Genomic DNA, 16,979 nt, shown 5'->3' with positions numbered 1-16,979 from the left:
ATCCGAATACTAAAGTTGTTGCTTATCGTCGGTGATCGGGCGACAACAGTTGATTTTTTTTTTTTAATTTTTTATTTATTTAGTTAGTTTTTGGAATTTATCGCTCTTACAAAACAGTAGGCTCTGACGCACTTCAAGAGCACATCTGTCGATTCGCAGTGTTTCGTTACTTTCAAGGTGTTCTAGCACTCTTCCTTCGCGCATTCTTGCTCAAACTGAATTTATTACTGTAATTTCGTATCTTACGTTTAATACAGTAGTTTAAAATGCTCGAGGAAGCATCTTTGTCACACCTGAGAGTTAGTATGAAAAGAGGGCTGGCCGGTGTAGCGAGGTAAAAAGGAAAAAATGAGAGGGAGCCAACAGCACCCGGTGTTCCCAGGCGGTCACCCATCCAAGTACTAACAGGGCCCGATGTTGCTTAACTTCGGTGATCGGACGAGAACCGGTGTATTCAACATGGTATGGCCGTTGGCGTCCTTATACTGTATCCGCACAGCAGAAGAAGGCTTCGCCTCTCCTCCCAACACACGCAATCGCCGTTTTTCGGTGGCACATTTGACGCAAAGCACGTCCTTCCACCTCGAAGGCGACGCGCAGTGCGGCGCGCCGCCACGTGGGTCGGACGCACAACACAGCTGCTCGTTGCACCGCCTGTCATTCGTTTGGTGCGTGCGGCCTCCGACACTCGCGGGAGACGCACCTTGTTCTTGTTATCCGGCGCAGGGCATGCGCGCGGCCGGGCGGCGGGGGGACTGCGCGGGGTGTGGCAGTGTCCTGCTGGACCGACGGAAGCTTCCTCACCTGCCCGACACACGCCGCGATTCCAGATATTTGCGTAATTCGCTCGCCTGTCCCCTCCCCTTCCGTCCCGACTTGTCCCGACTGCCGCTCGCTGCCGCTCGGGTCGCGGTCCATATGGCTGCACAAGCACGAGAAACATCTGCGAGATGGGCGCGGGCCGAACCGGCGTGTCTGGGGCGCCGTGTGCGGCCGTTCGGAGCTACTAGAGCAGCGCCGTGCCGTGGAAAGGTGCGAGAACACGGACACGAGAGACAGGCGGTTCGACAAAGCATCCATCTCCTCTAGCGGCGAAAGATAAATTTTTGTTTACAAATTTGCAGTTGAACACTGCTACAAAACTATAAGCCCTGGTGTATTTCAGAACATTCCTGTCGCTTCATACTCTTGTTATTTCTAGAGACACTTTGGAAAAGAGGGCTGGCACGGGTAGCGAAAAAAAAAGCAAAAAATGAAGACAGCCAGAGTTCCCAGGCGGTCACCGATCCGAATACTAAAGTTGTTGCTTATCGTCGGTGATCGGGCGACAACAGTTGATTTTTTTTTTAATTTTTTATTTATTTAGTTAGTTTTTGGAATTTATCGCTCTTACAAAACAGTAGGCTCTGACGCACTTCAAGAGCACATCTGTCGATTCGCAGTGTTTCGTTACTTTCAAGGTGTTCTAGCACTCTTCCTTCGCGCATTCTTGCTCAAACTGAATTTATTACTGTAATTTCGTATCTTACGTTTAATACAGTAGTTTAAAATGCTCGAGGAAGCATCTTTGTCACACCTGAGAGTTAGTATGAAAAGAGGGCTGGCCGGTGTAGCGAGGTAAAAAGGAAAAAATGAGAGGGAGCCAACAGCACCCGGTGTTCCCAGGCGGTCACCCATCCAAGTACTAACCGGGCCCGATGTTGCTTAACTTCGGTGATCGGACGAGAACCGGTGTATTCAACATGGTATGGCCGTTGGCGTCCTTATACTGTATCCGCACAGCAGAAGAAGGCTTCGCCTCTCCTCCCAACACACGCAATCGCCGTTTTTCGGTGGCACATTTGACGCAAAGCACGTCCTTCCACCTCGAAGGCGACGCGCAGTGCGGCGCGCCGCCACGTGGGTCGGACGCACAACACAGCTGCTCGTTGCACCGCCTGTCATTCGTTTGGTGCGTGCGGCCTCCGACACTCGCGGGAGACGCACCTTGTTCTTGTTATCCGGCGCAGGGCATGCGCGCGGCCGGGCGGCGGGGGGACTGCGCGGGGTGTGGCAGTGTCCTGCTGGACCGACGGAAGCTTCCTCACCTGCCCGACACACGCCGCGATTCCAGATATTTGCGTAATTCGCTCGCCTGTCCCCTCCCCTTCCGTCCCGACTTGTCCCGACTGCCGCTCGCTGCCGCTCGGGTCGCGGTCCATATGGCTGCACAAGCACGAGAAACATCTGCGAGATGGGCGCGGGCCGAACCGGCGTGTCTGGGGCGCCGTGTGCGGCCGTTCGGAGCTACTAGAGCAGCGCCGTGCCGTGGAAAGGTGCGAGAACACGGACACGAGAGACAGGCGGTTCGACAAAGCATCCATCTCCTCTAGCGGCGAAAGATAAATTTTTGTTTACAAATTTGCAGTTGAACACTGCTACAAAACTATAAGCCCTGGTGTATTTCAGAACATTCCTGTCGCTTCATACTCTTGTTATTTCTAGAGACACTTTGGAAAAGAGGGCTGGCACGGGTAGCGAAAAAAAAAGCAAAAAATGAAGACAGCCAGAGTTCCCAGGCGGTCACCGATCCGAATACTAAAGTTGTTGCTTATCGTCGGTGATCGGGCGACAACAGTTGATTTTTTTTTTAATTTTTTATTTATTTAGTTAGTTTTTGGAATTTATCGCTCTTACAAAACAGTAGGCTCTGACGCACTTCAAGAGCACATCTGTCGATTCGCAGTGTTTCGTTACTTTCAAGGTGTTCTAGCACTCTTCCTTCGCGCATTCTTGCTCAAACTGAATTTATTACTGTAATTTCGTATCTTACGTTTAATACAGTAGTTTAAAATGCTCGAGGAAGCATCTTTGTCACACCTGAGAGTTAGTATGAAAAGAGGGCTGGCCGGTGTAGCGAGGTAAAAAGGAAAAAATGAGAGGGAGCCAACAGCACCCGGTGTTCCCAGGCGGTCACCCATCCAAGTACTAACCGGGCCCGATGTTGCTTAACTTCGGTGATCGGACGAGAACCGGTGTATTCAACATGGTATGGCCGTTGGCGTCCTTATACTGTATCCGCACAGCAGAAGAAGGCTTCGCCTCTCCTCCCAACACACGCAATCGCCGTTTTTCGGTGGCACATTTGACGCAAAGCACGTCCTTCCACCTCGAAGGCGACGCGCAGTGCGGCGCGCCGCCACGTGGGTCGGACGCACAACACAGCTGCTCGTTGCACCGCCTGTCATTCGTTTGGTGCGTGCGGCCTCCGACACTCGCGGGAGACGCACCTTGTTCTTGTTATCCGGCGCAGGGCATGCGCGCGGCCGGGCGGCGGGGGGACTGCGCGGGGTGTGGCAGTGTCCTGCTGGACCGACGGAAGCTTCCTCACCTGCCCGACACACGCCGCGATTCCAGATATTTGCGTAATTCGCTCGCCTGTCCCCTCCCCTTCCGTCCCGACTTGTCCCGACTGCCGCTCGCTGCCGCTCGGGTCGCGGTCCATATGGCTGCACAAGCACGAGAAACATCTGCGAGATGGGCGCGGGCCGAACCGGCGTGTCTGGGGCGCCGTGTGCGGCCGTTCGGAGCTACTAGAGCAGCGCCGTGCCGTGGAAAGGTGCGAGAACACGGACACGAGAGACAGGCGGTTCGACAAAGCATCCATCTCCTCTAGCGGCGAAAGATAAATTTTTGTTTACAAATTTGCAGTTGAACACTGCTACAAAACTATAAGCCCTGGTGTATTTCAGAACATTCCTGTCGCTTCATACTCTTGTTATTTCTAGAGACACTTTGGAAAAGAGGGCTGGCACGGGTAGCGAAAAAAAAAGCAAAAAATGAAGACAGCCAGAGTTCCCAGGCGGTCACCGATCCGAATACTAAAGTTGTTGCTTATCGTCGGTGATCGGGCGACAACAGTTGATTTTTTTTTTAATTTTTTATTTATTTAGTTAGTTTTTGGAATTTATCGCTCTTACAAAACAGTAGGCTCTGACGCACTTCAAGAGCACATCTGTCGATTCGCAGTGTTTCGTTACTTTCAAGGTGTTCTAGCACTCTTCCTTCGCGCATTCTTGCTCAAACTGAATTTATTACTGTAATTTCGTATCTTACGTTTAATACAGTAGTTTAAAATGCTCGAGGAAGCATCTTTGTCACACCTGAGAGTTAGTATGAAAAGAGGGCTGGCCGGTGTAGCGAGGTAAAAAGGAAAAAATGAGAGGGAGCCAACAGCACCCGGTGTTCCCAGGCGGTCACCCATCCAAGTACTAACCGGGCCCGATGTTGCTTAACTTCGGTGATCGGACGAGAACCGGTGTATTCAACATGGTATGGCCGTTGGCGTCCTTATACTGTATCCGCACAGCAGAAGAAGGCTTCGCCTCTCCTCCCAACACACGCAATCGCCGTTTTTCGGTGGCACATTTGACGCAAAGCACGTCCTTCCACCTCGAAGGCGACGCGCAGTGCGGCGCGCCGCCACGTGGGTCGGACGCACAACACAGCTGCTCGTTGCACCGCCTGTCATTCGTTTGGTGCGTGCGGCCTCCGACACTCGCGGGAGACGCACCTTGTTCTTGTTATCCGGCGCAGGGCATGCGCGCGGCCGGGCGGCGGGGGGACTGCGCGGGGTGTGGCAGTGTCCTGCTGGACCGACGGAAGCTTCCTCACCTGCCCGACACACGCCGCGATTCCAGATATTTGCGTAATTCGCTCGCCTGTCCCCTCCCCTTCCGTCCCGACTTGTCCCGACTGCCGCTCGCTGCCGCTCGGGTCGCGGTCCATATGGCTGCACAAGCACGAGAAACATCTGCGAGATGGGCGCGGGCCGAACCGGCGTGTCTGGGGCGCCGTGTGCGGCCGTTCGGAGCTACTAGAGCAGCGCCGTGCCGTGGAAAGGTGCGAGAACACGGACACGAGAGACAGGCGGTTCGACAAAGCATCCATCTCCTCTAGCGGCGAAAGATAAATTTTTGTTTACAAATTTGCAGTTGAACACTGCTACAAAACTATAAGCCCTGGTGTATTTCAGAACATTCCTGTCGCTTCATACTCTTGTTATTTCTAGAGACACTTTGGAAAAGAGGGCTGGCACGGGTAGCGAAAAAAAAAGCAAAAAATGAAGACAGCCAGAGTTCCCAGGCGGTCACCGATCCGAATACTAAAGTTGTTGCTTATCGTCGGTGATCGGGCGACAACAGTTGATTTTTTTTTTAATTTTTTATTTATTTAGTTAGTTTTTGGAATTTATCGCTCTTACAAAACAGTAGGCTCTGACGCACTTCAAGAGCACATCTGTCGATTCGCAGTGTTTCGTTACTTTCAAGGTGTTCTAGCACTCTTCCTTCGCGCATTCTTGCTCAAACTGAATTTATTACTGTAATTTCGTATCTTACGTTTAATACAGTAGTTTAAAATGCTCGAGGAAGCATCTTTGTCACACCTGAGAGTTAGTATGAAAAGAGGGCTGGCCGGTGTAGCGAGGTAAAAAGGAAAAAATGAGAGGGAGCCAACAGCACCCGGTGTTCCCAGGCGGTCACCCATCCAAGTACTAACCGGGCCAGATGTTGCTTAACTTCGGTGATCGGACGAGAACCGGTGTATTCAACATGGTATGGCCGTTGGCGTCCTTATACTGTATCCGCACAGCAGAAGAAGGCTTCGCCTCTCCTCCCAACACACGCAATCGCCGTTTTTCGGTGGCACATTTGACGCAAAGCACGTCCTTCCACCTCGAAGGCGACGCGCAGTGCGGCGCGCCGCCACGTGGGTCGGACGCACAACACAGCTGCTCGTTGCACCGCCTGTCATTCGTTTGGTGCGTGCGGCCTCCGACACTCGCGGGAGACGCACCTTGTTCTTGTTATCCGGCGCAGGGCATGCGCGCGGCCGGGCGGCGGGGGGACTGCGCGGGGTGTGGCAGTGTCCTGCTGGACCGACGGAAGCTTCCTCACCTGCCCGACACACGCCGCGATTCCAGATATTTGCGTAATTCGCTCGCCTGTCCCCTCCCCTTCCGTCCCGACTTGTCCCGACTGCCGCTCGCTGCCGCTCGGGTCGCGGTCCATATGGCTGCACAAGCACGAGAAACATCTGCGAGATGGGCGCGGGCCGAACCGGCGTGTCTGGGGCGCCGTGTGCGGCCGTTCGGAGCTACTAGAGCAGCGCCGTGCCGTGGAAAGGTGCGAGAACACGGACACGAGAGACAGGCGGTTCGACAAAGCATCCATCTCCTCTAGCGGCGAAAGATAAATTTTTGTTTACAAATTTGCAGTTGAACACTGCTACAAAACTATAAGCCCTGGTGTATTTCAGAACATTCCTGTCGCTTCATACTCTTGTTATTTCTAGAGACACTTTGGAAAAGAGGGCTGGCACGGGTAGCGAAAAAAAAAGCAAAAAATGAAGACAGCCAGAGTTCCCAGGCGGTCACCGATCCGAATACTAAAGTTGTTGCTTATCGTCGGTGATCGGGCGACAACAGTTGATTTTTTTTTTTTAATTTTTTATTTATTTAGTTAGTTTTTGGAATTTATCGCTCTTACAAAACAGTAGGCTCTGACGCACTTCAAGAGCACATCTGTCGATTCGCAGTGTTTCGTTACTTTCAAGGTGTTCTAGCACTCTTCCTTCGCGCATTCTTGCTCAAACTGAATTTATTACTGTAATTTCGTATCTTACGTTTAATACAGTAGTTTAAAATGCTCGAGGAAGCATCTTTGTCACACCTGAGAGTTAGTATGAAAAGAGGGCTGGCCGGTGTAGCGAGGTAAAAAGGAAAAAATGAGAGGGAGCCAACAGCACCCGGTGTTCCCAGGCGGTCACCCATCCAAGTACTAACCGGGCCCGATGTTGCTTAACTTCGGTGATCGGACGAGAACCGGTGTATTCAACATGGTATGGCCGTTGGCGTCCTTATACTGTATCCGCACAGCAGAAGAAGGCTTCGCCTCTCCTCCCAACACACGCAATCGCCGTTTTTCGGTGGCACATTTGACGCAAAGCACGTCCTTCCACCTCGAAGGCGACGCGCAGTGCGGCGCGCCGCCACGTGGGTCGGACGCACAACACAGCTGCTCGTTGCACCGCCTGTCATTCGTTTGGTGCGTGCGGCCTCCGACACTCGCGGGAGACGCACCTTGTTCTTGTTATCCGGCGCAGGGCATGCGCGCGGCCGGGCGGCGGGGGGACTGCGCGGGGTGTGGCAGTGTCCTGCTGGACCGACGGAAGCTTCCTCACCTGCCCGACACACGCCGCGATTCCAGATATTTGCGTAATTCGCTCGCCTGTCCCCTCCCCTTCCGTCCCGACTTGTCCCGACTGCCGCTCGCTGCCGCTCGGGTCGCGGTCCATATGGCTGCACAAGCACGAGAAACATCTGCGAGATGGGCGCGGGCCGAACCGGCGTGTCTGGGGCGCCGTGTGCGGCCGTTCGGAGCTACTAGAGCAGCGCCGTGCCGTGGAAAGGTGCGAGAACACGGACACGAGAGACAGGCGGTTCGACAAAGCATCCATCTCCTCTAGCGGCGAAAGATAAATTTTTGTTTACAAATTTGCAGTTGAACACTGCTACAAAACTATAAGCCCTGGTGTATTTCAGAACATTCCTGTCGCTTCATACTCTTGTTATTTCTAGAGACACTTTGGAAAAGAGGGCTGGCACGGGTAGCGAAAAAAAAAGCAAAAAATGAAGACAGCCAGAGTTCCCAGGCGGTCACCGATCCGAATACTAAAGTTGTTGCTTATCGTCGGTGATCGGGCGACAACAGTTGATTTTTTTTTTAATTTTTTATTTATTTAGTTAGTTTTTGGAATTTATCGCTCTTACAAAACAGTAGGCTCTGACGCACTTCAAGAGCACATCTGTCGATTCGCAGTGTTTCGTTACTTTCAAGGTGTTCTAGCACTCTTCCTTCGCGCATTCTTGCTCAAACTGAATTTATTACTGTAATTTCGTATCTTACGTTTAATACAGTAGTTTAAAATGCTCGAGGAAGCATCTTTGTCACACCTGAGAGTTAGTATGAAAAGAGGGCTGGCCGGTGTAGCGAGGTAAAAAGGAAAAAATGAGAGGGAGCCAACAGCACCTTTTTTTTTTTTGTAACGTAATAAACTTTTATTTACAAATTAAACAAAATACATTGCTTGATAAAAGGCACGTTTAGGTTTACACATACAGTAATCGCATCTTTCCTTTCCGTATAGTCTTTTTTTTTTGTATTTTTTTTATAATTAGGTTCTCTCTATTAAGCAAATTTGGTGTTTTCCTTTTGTTTTTAATATTTGTCTGTTTTCTAGTCTATTTCCAGCTCCAGTTCTGTTAGGACTTATTAAAGCCGTATTTTTTAATGAATATTTAATGACATTTAATGAGGTTAATTTTGTTTTCGCCTAGAGATAGCGTCCTTTAAATTTGGTTAGACCTATTGACTAATAGATATTTTATGGTACACTCAAGAAAAACAAAATATAGGCATGTATATTGATAGCTATTTTAGGGAGAGTTGTTTGATTGTATTTAGAGAGAGAGCGAGAGAGAGAGAGAGAGAGAGAGAGAGAGAGAGAGGATAGGAGGAAAACATTAGATATATGGTAATAAATCATTGCGAATCGTCTTTTTGCATTTTGACACAGCTGTTTATGGTTTTCACTATTATTAAAATGAGTGATAGTGTAATTATGCAGTACTTACATATCACCTTTTGGACACGCTGGAGATCACCAATATTTTAGCACTTTCCCTAGTTGTGTGACGATATGATTGCTGTAACGCACTTTTTCACATTTGAGAATGCAGGTGATGCACTGCCACTTGTCACTCAAAACACACACTCACTAAACACGCACTTTGAGGGCGTTGGAGGATGTGGGGGTGCGTGCGTCAGCAAGCTGTGGGGTCTTAAGGGGCTATGGGAGAGCGTGGTGAGGCGGCGACGGCGTCGGCGGCGTCGGCGGCGACGGCGGCGTCGGCGGCGTCGGCGGCGACGGCGGCGTCGGCGGCGACGGCGGCGACGGCGGCGTCGGCGGCGACGGCGGCGACGGCGGCGTCGGCGGCGACGGCGTCGGCTGTGACGGCATCGGCGTCTGCGTCGCCAGTGGCGGTGTCGGTCGCGGCGTGTGGGGACGGAGGGCGTCTTTGAAGGCGGCGTCCAGCGCGATCTGCAGATAGTTCTGGAACGTCTGCCGGTAGTTGTTTTTCTGCCTGGCCCTTTTGTGTTCCTCCCAGAGATCTGTGAGGAACTGTACTGTGTCCGTCTGCTTTTTAGCGATTATCGCATGCGCTGTCATTGCAATTGTCCACATAGTCGCGACTCGCTTTGGCCGAGGGAAGCTTTTTGCCTCTGGGATGGTGAGCGCCGTGATTTCTATGTTACGGTGGTCCGCCCTATTCATGTGTGCCACCATTCTTCTACACGTCTCCCATATCTGCAGGCTTCTCCAGCATGTGAAGCGGTGTTCCAGGGAGTCTATTTGGTTGCACGCTTCACAGTTCGGAGACTCACGCATGCCGATACGTGCTAAGCGCTCGTTTGTGGGGATCGTCTTGTGTATGACTTTGTACCACGTGTCTCTAGCTTCTGGAGGTATTGCTTTCACGGAGAGATTCTTCCAGACTTGTGGCCAGTCGTGGCCTGGAAGATTCGTCTCCGTTTTGCTTCTGACCTGTTTACCTCGTAGCGCTCGGTAGATTTTCCCTGCAGTTCTCATCTCCTTGACTGCTAGGGTGGATGTTATGTAGCTGCTGTCCATTATTACTTGTTTTAGGTAGCGCATCTTAGAAGGTATTCGACTGACGTCTACCGGCGCTTCCTCGGAGTCTGGTCTGTGTTCCTTCAGTAGAGACGACGTGGTACAGTCTACACTTCTGTCCTCCATTTTTAGTGCTCTATGGAGCAACAGTGCCGCGCATTTCGTTGTGACGTCTATTAAACCGAGCCCCCCTTCTTCTCTAGGAAGAGTGCTGGTGGCTTGTGACACTTTAAATATTTCCCGCCTCCACAGTAGGTAGTACACAGCGCTTCTTATAGACTTCCCTATTTCTATTGGTACGTTTATGACTTGTGCCATGTACCATGCCTTCGCCAGGATCGTTGCGTTGATAAGCTGCGTCTTTTGATCCAACGTTAGGTGTCTGTTGGAGTGTGTCCTGACGAGTCCTCTGGTGGTGTTCAGGATGTTCCGCCAGTTTTCTGCGGCCATTTTCAGTGGGCAGGCCTGCAGCTGGACACCTAGCACCTTATATTTGTCGGTCACCTGGTACCATGGTCTGGCTTCTCTCAAATTCCCGTTTCCTATGGGGAGCAGCACTGTTTTGTTTGGGTTGGTTTTCGCCCCAGATGCCTTTCCAAAGGATTCAATTATTGGGAGGACACTGTCAATATCCTCCTTTCCATCCACAAAAATGCTCAAGTCATCGGCATATGCCATACACGTCACTTTAACATCCTGTAACTTGTAGCCGTTGATGGTGGCGGCGAGCTTTCTGAGGACTGGGTCGAGGGCTACTGTGAATAGTGCCATCGACAGTGGACACCCTTGCCTCACAGATTTCCCCAGTTTTATCGGCGCAGATATCCAGCCGTTTATCGTTACTCGTGATGTGGCATTTGTCAACATGTTTTCGATGACTTGGGCGAATTTGGGGCCAAAACCTAGTCTCGTCAAAGTCTTCAGTAGGTACCGGTGACCGATCCTGTCGAAGGCTTTTTGGAAGTCTACAGAAATGATGGCTGCAGTCGCTCTGTTGGATGCGGCGTGTGCTATAACGTCTCTGTACGTGCATACGGCGTCAAAGATGTTTCTGCCTAACACTGCACATGTCTGCCACGGGCTGATGGCTTTCTTCAGGGCGAGCTTCATGTTTTCAGCGACGCATTTTGCTGTTAGCTTGTAGTCCGCGTTTAAAAGGGTTATTGGTCGGTAGTCTGCTACTGTTTTAGGCGCTTTTGTTTTTGGAATCAGGGTTATGGACCCTTCCAGGAACGGGGGTGGTATTTCTTCTCCGTTTAATATTTCATTGACGATTTCCGTCATAATTCCACCTACTTTGTCCCAGCAGGTGGTGTAGAATTCGGACGGTATTCCGTCCGCTCCTGGAGCCTTGCCGCTGGCGCAAGTTTTGAGAACACCTCTGACTTCGTCCTCTGTCGCGGCCTCAGTCAACAAAGCGCGGTCGGTGTTGTTCAGCTGTCTGCGCGTTTCCTCTAAGATTTTGGCTGTTTCTGCGTCGTCTGGAACATCTCCCTTGAAGAGGTCGGAGAAATGCTCTTCTATGTGACGCATCATGTCCCATTTAGTTGTTATCTTGCGGCCTGTTGCGTCGCTGAGCTCCCTGATTGTTCTGCTATGAGCCCTCTCCCTCTCCCTGTGCAGGTGGTGCAGTGTGGCAGGTTCGTCTTCAGTGGCGCCGTGTGCCTGGCTGCGGACGACGACGCCTTTCATCTGTTGACGCTTGATGTTCAGTAGGCGCGCCTTTATTGCTCTAACTCGCGTGAGAAGCAGGTCGTCGTCTGAAGGAAAGTTGAGCGCGTCCTTGAGACACTGCGCGTAAAAGTCTGCAGTGCTCTTCCTCCAGAATGCCCTCTCCGCACTGTGCCTAATCAGTGTCCTCCTTATTTGCGGTTTACAATGTTCAACCCACCATTGTGTGGTGGACGGATACTGCTGTCGCGTCCGTAAACTTTCTTGTATGGTGTGCGCAATCTCCTGATGTAATTTGGCGTCACTTAGGTGTTGTGTGTTAAGCTTCCACACTGATCTCCCTCCTGAGATTTTCCTCGTTGACAGCTGGAGCTTGCATGTGTAGGCACAGTGGTCGGAGAAGATCACAGGGCAGACTTCCACATGCGATACAGAGGCGGCCAAATCTCTGGTCACGTAAATCCTGTCGAGCCTGCTTCTTCCGCGGTTGTGGTAATAAGTGAATTCGGTTGTGTTTGGCTGTAGTATGCGCCAGGAGTCGTCTAGCTTTAGCTTTCTTACGAGTTCCTGCAGCTCCGTACACAGATTTGGTACCGGGACTTGGTCTTCTCGAGCAGTCACGCAGTTAAAGTCGCCTCCCAACACAACGTTGACATTGTTGTGTGGGAGGAGTCCACAGACGTCTTCGTTAAAGAACTGGCTTCTAGCTCGTTTGTTTTCTGTGCCTGACGGCGCGTAGATGTTCACGAAATATGTGTCGGCTACTTGGACCGCTATTCCGCGGCCGTCAGTCAGGGTCTTGATGTTCTCCACGTCGATCCCATTTCTCACCATTATCGCCGTGCCAGTCCTCGTTTCTGCGTCTATGTTCGAAAAGACGTCGAATCCCGGTATTTCTTCTATGTCGGTTGTTACTACTTCTTGTAGCATTGCTACATCAGCAGCTCGGTGCTGCAGGAACTCCGTGAGGGCTTCTATCTTGACAACCGAATTCATCCTATTTACGTTGCACGTGATGACGTTATAGCACGAGCGTGTCTGCATTTAAGCGCTGTGTTGAGGCGGGAGTTGTGCTTGCTGTGGGCGGTCCGGCCGGAGAACTACGTCCTCCGGTTCGGAGACTTGATTCCCTGCATTTGCGGACGGTATGTCAGACGCTTCCCCGTCTGAGGTTTCCATCCTCTCTTCGTTAGAGCTGCTGCTGCGGCTTCGCCGCCTGTTGCGGCGCCTTTTGGCTTTGGACGCCGGTTGCGGCTGCTCGTTCGACTCCTTCGGTTCGTCGTCGGACACCTTCAAGATGCGGGCGAGTTTCGTCACCTGCTTCTTGATGGCGATCTCTCGCGCCTCGGTGTACGAGGAGGGCGTGGTCTCAGCGCTGGGCTCGGCCTGCTGGCTGCCGTGAATGACAGCCTCAGCTGGCGGCTGGGCGGCGGCGGCGGCGCGCGTCACCTTCACCCGCCGGGCGGCGGGGGAGGGGGCGGCCGCCGGCTCGGCCTCCATTGAGGTCTCGTTGTCCGAGTCGGAGCTCAGGTGCCGCTTCTCCCCTGCGCTGGCCGGTGTTGCCGGCTGGGCGGCCACGGCTGGCGCCGCTTCCGCTACGGCAGGCTCGTCGTTGGCGCGCGGGCTCTGGCCCGACAAAATTCCGGCGTAGCTCGCCGCCTGCTCCGTTGCGTTGTCCGCGTTTTCACGCGGCAGCTGAGCCACTCTTTTGTTCCTCGGGCAGCTGTTCCTCATGTGCTCCGTGGAGCTGCAAATGGAGCACGTCGGTGGTTGTCCGCTATATTGGACAACACCTCTGTGTCCCCCTATCACAATAAAAGACGGCACATGTTTTCTTAGGACCATCCTGACGGACCTAACACCAGAGTCTACTTTATACCGGTGCCCGGCACCCCAGAAGTCTCTCGTTACAGAGAGAACTTCACCATACATCTTGAAGTAGCGTGCAACTTCCTCATTTGGCACCTCGAAGGGGAGGTTGTACACTTTAATGTTTCTCACGCCGTGTCCGGCGTACGTGATTTTTACATCGCTGACGCGGCCATCCCGGTGTTTAAACTTCCTAACACCTCCGCTTACGTTCACGAGCGTCTCGCATCTCACGTCCGTTTTCAGCTTCAGAAAAAGGCTGAGCAGCGTGAAATCCAGCTGCAGCCCGTCTAATTCGTCCTCCTGAATTTTAAGTTCGTGGAACATCCATTCCTCTATATCGAAAGAGGACGGCCGTTCGTGTTCTCGATCAAACGCGCACTGAATGGTCGTACTTGAGCGGTTGAACGTTGTCATTTTCGTAGGGCACTCACCAAATCGTTGAAACGGCTACGGCTGGCGCGGCGCGGGAGCCGGCAGGCGGCGGGCGCGGCGCGGTAGGATGTCGGGCGGCGACGGCTCGGCGGCCGGTAATCCTCGCCTACCTGGGACGCACAATAGCACAGCGGCACACGTGTTCACAGGCGGGCAGCCAGCCAAGTACTAACCGGGCCCGATGTTGCTTAACTTCGGTGATCGGACGAGAACCGGTGTATTCAACATGGTATGGCCGTTGGCGTCCTTATACTGTATCCGCACAGCAGAAGAAGGCTTCGCCTCTCCTCCCAACACACGCAATCGCCGTTTTTCGGTGGCACATTTGACGCAAAGCACGTCCTTCCACCTCGAAGGCGACGCGCAGTGCGGCGCGCCGCCACGTGGGTCGGACGCACAACACAGCTGCTCGTTGCACCGCCTGTCATTCGTTTGGTGCGTGCGGCCTCCGACACTCGCGGGAGACGCACCTTGTTCTTGTTATCCGGCGCAGGGCATGCGCGCGGCCGGGCGGCGGGGGGACTGCGCGGGGTGTGGCAGTGTCCTGCTGGACCGACGGAAGCTTCCTCACCTGCCCGACACACGCCGCGATTCCAGATATTTGCGTAATTCGCTCGCCTGTCCCCTCCCCTTCCGTCCCGACTTGTCCCGACTGCCGCTCGCTGCCGCTCGGGTCGCGGTCCATATGGCTGCACAAGCACGAGAAACATCTGCGAGATGGGCGCGGGCCGAACCGGCGTGTCTGGGGCGCCGTGTGCGGCCGTTCGGAGCTACTAGAGCAGCGCCGTGCCGTGGAAAGGTGCGAGAACACGGACACGAGAGACAGGCGGTTCGACAAAGCATCCATCTCCTCTAGCGGCGAAAGATAAATTTTTGTTTACAAATTTGCAGTTGAACACTGCTACAAAACTATAAGCCCTGGTGTATTTCAGAACATTCCTGTCGCTTCATACTCTTGTTATTTCTAGAGACACTTTGGAAAAGAGGGCTGGCACGGGTAGCGAAAAAAAAAGCAAAAAATGAAGACAGCCAGAGTTCCCAGGCGGTCACCGATCCGAATACTAAAGTTGTTGCTTATCGTCGGTGATCGGGCGACAACAGTTGATTTTTTTTTTAATTTTTTATTTATTTAGTTAGTTTTTGGAATTTATCGCTCTTACAAAACAGTAGGCTCTGACGCACTTCAAGAGCACATCTGTCGATTCGCAGTGTTTCGTTACTTTCAAGGTGTTCTAGCACTCTTCCTTCGCGCATTCTTGCTCAAACTGAATTTATTACTGTAATTTCGTATCTTACGTTTAATACAGTAGTTTAAAATGCTCGAGGAAGCATCTTTGTCACACCTGAGAGTTAGTATGAAAAGAGGGCTGGCCGGTGTAGCGAGGTAAAAAGGAAAAAATGAGAGGGAGCCAACAGCACCCGGTGTTCCCAGGCGGTCACCCATCCAAGTACTAACCGGGCCCGATGTTGCTTAACTTCGGTGATCGGACGAGAACCGGTGTATTCAACATGGTATGGCCGTTGGCGTCCTTACACTGTATCCGCACAGCAGAAGAAGGCTTCGCCTCTCCTCCCAACACACGCAATCGCCGTTTTTCGGTGGCACATTTGACGCAAAGCACGTCCTTCCACCTCGAAGGCGACGCGCAGTGCGGCGCGCCGCCACGTGGGTCGGACGCACAACACAGCTGCTCGTTGCACCGCCTGTCATTCGTTTGGTGCGTGCGGCCTCCGACACTCGCGGGAGACGCACCTTGTTCTTGTTATCCGGCGCAGGGCATGCGCGCGGCCGGGCGGCGGGGGGACTGCGCGGGGTGTGGCAGTGTCCTGCTGGACCGACGGAAGCTTCCTCACCTGCCCGACACACGCCGCGATTCCAGATATTTGCGTAATTCGCTCGCCTGTCCCCTCCCCTTCCGTCCCGACTTGTCCCGACTTTGCTCGACTGCCGCTCGCTGCCGCTCGGGTCGCGGTCCATATGGCTGCACAAGCACGAGAAACATCTGCGAGATGGGCGCGGGCCGAACCGGCGTGTCTGGGGCGCCGTGTGCGGCCGTTCGGAGCTACTAGAGCAGCGCCGTGCCGTGGAAAGGTGCGAGAACACGGACACGAGAGACAGGCGGTTCGACAAAGCATCCATCTCCTCTAGCGGCGAAAGATAAATTTTTGTTTACAAATTTGCAGTTGAACACTGCTACAAAACTATAAGCCCTGGTGTATTTCAGAACATTCCTGTCGCTTCATACTCTTGTTATTTCTAGAGACACTTTGGAAAAGAGGGCTGGCACGGGTAGCGAAAAAAAAAGCAAAAAATGAAGACAGCCAGAGTTCCCAGGCGGTCACCGATCCGAATACTAAAGTTGTTGCTTATCGTCGGTGATCGGGCGACAACAGTTGATTTTTTTTTTAATTTTTTATTTATTTAGTTAGTTTTTGGAATTTATCGCTCTTACAAAACAGTAGGCTCTGACGCACTTCAAGAGCACATCTGTCGATTCGCAGTGTTTCGTTACTTTCAAGGTGTTCTAGCACTCTTCCTTCGCGCATTCTTGCTCAAACTGAATTTATTACTGTAATTTCGTATCTTACGTTTAATACAGTAGTTTAAAATGCTCGAGGAAGCATCTTTGTCACACCTGAGAGTTAGTATGAAAAGAGGGCTGGCCGGTGTAGCGAGGTAAAAAGGAAAAAATGAGAGGGAGCCAACAGCACCCGGTGTTCCCAGGCGGTCACCCATCCAAGTACTAACCGGGCCCGATGTTGCTTAACTTCGGTGATCGGACGAGAACCGGTGTATTCAACATGGTATGGCCGTTGGCGTCCTTATACTGTATCCGCACAGCAGAAGAAGGCTTCGCCTCTCCTCCCAACACACGCAATCGCCGTTTTTCGGTGGCACATTTGACGCAAAGCACGTCCTTCCACCTCGAAGGCGACGCGCAGTGCGGCGCGCCGCCACGTGGGTCGGACGCACAACACAGCTGCTCGTTGCACCGCCTGTCATTCGTTTGGTGCGTGCGGCCTCCGACACTCGCGGGAGACGCACCTTGTTCTTGTTATCCGGCGCAGGGCATGCGCGCGGCCGGGCGGCGGGGGGACTGCGCGGGGTGTGGCAGTGTCCTGCTGGACCGACGGAAGCTTCCTCACCTGCCCGACACACGCCGCGATTCCAGATATTTGCGTAATTCGCTCGCCTGTCCCCTCCCCTTCCGTCCCGACTTGTCCCGACTGCCGCTCGCTGCCGCTCGGGTCGCGGTCCATATGGCTGCACA

At 52.7% G+C, this 16,979-nt stretch overlaps 8 non-coding genes and 1 pseudogene across 8 annotated transcripts; all 9 read right to left on the bottom strand.

Annotated features, from left to right (window-relative positions):
• Positions 1–357: 357 nt before the first annotated feature.
• LOC126356502 (5S ribosomal RNA) lies at positions 358–476 on the bottom strand. Its single transcript, XR_007565763.1, has one exon. It is a non-coding gene; the product is annotated as a 5S ribosomal RNA (ribosomal RNA).
• Positions 477–1,640: 1,164 nt separating this feature from the next.
• Positions 1,641–1,759, bottom strand: LOC126356389 (5S ribosomal RNA). Its single transcript, XR_007565654.1, has one exon. It is a non-coding gene; the product is annotated as a 5S ribosomal RNA (ribosomal RNA).
• Positions 1,760–2,923: 1,164 nt separating this feature from the next.
• Positions 2,924–3,042, bottom strand: LOC126356388 (5S ribosomal RNA). The gene has a single exon (XR_007565653.1). It is a non-coding gene; the product is annotated as a 5S ribosomal RNA (ribosomal RNA).
• Positions 3,043–4,206: 1,164 nt separating this feature from the next.
• On the bottom strand, positions 4,207–4,325 carry LOC126356387 (5S ribosomal RNA). The gene has a single exon (XR_007565652.1). It is a non-coding gene; the product is annotated as a 5S ribosomal RNA (ribosomal RNA).
• A 1,164-nt stretch (positions 4,326–5,489) lies between these two features.
• On the bottom strand, positions 5,490–5,608 carry LOC126356498 (5S ribosomal RNA). Its single transcript, XR_007565760.1, has one exon. It is a non-coding gene; the product is annotated as a 5S ribosomal RNA (ribosomal RNA).
• Positions 5,609–6,774: 1,166 nt separating this feature from the next.
• On the bottom strand, positions 6,775–6,893 carry LOC126356386 (5S ribosomal RNA). The gene has a single exon (XR_007565651.1). It is a non-coding gene; the product is annotated as a 5S ribosomal RNA (ribosomal RNA).
• Positions 6,894–13,832: 6,939 nt separating this feature from the next.
• Positions 13,833–13,950, bottom strand: LOC126356509 (5S ribosomal RNA; annotated as a pseudogene).
• Positions 13,951–15,114: 1,164 nt separating this feature from the next.
• LOC126356385 (5S ribosomal RNA) lies at positions 15,115–15,233 on the bottom strand. The gene has a single exon (XR_007565650.1). It is a non-coding gene; the product is annotated as a 5S ribosomal RNA (ribosomal RNA).
• A 1,174-nt stretch (positions 15,234–16,407) lies between these two features.
• LOC126356384 (5S ribosomal RNA) lies at positions 16,408–16,526 on the bottom strand. Its single transcript, XR_007565649.1, has one exon. It is a non-coding gene; the product is annotated as a 5S ribosomal RNA (ribosomal RNA).
• Between the last annotated feature and the right edge of the window lie 453 nt (positions 16,527–16,979).

This window comes from Schistocerca gregaria, chromosome 3 (assembly GCF_023897955.1).
Source record: "Schistocerca gregaria isolate iqSchGreg1 chromosome 3, iqSchGreg1.2, whole genome shotgun sequence".
In the NCBI taxonomy this organism is placed as follows: Eukaryota; Metazoa; Arthropoda; class Insecta; order Orthoptera; family Acrididae; genus Schistocerca; species Schistocerca gregaria.
Note: the sequence above shows the minus strand (reverse complement) of the source record. Positions and strands in the feature narration are given on the sequence as shown.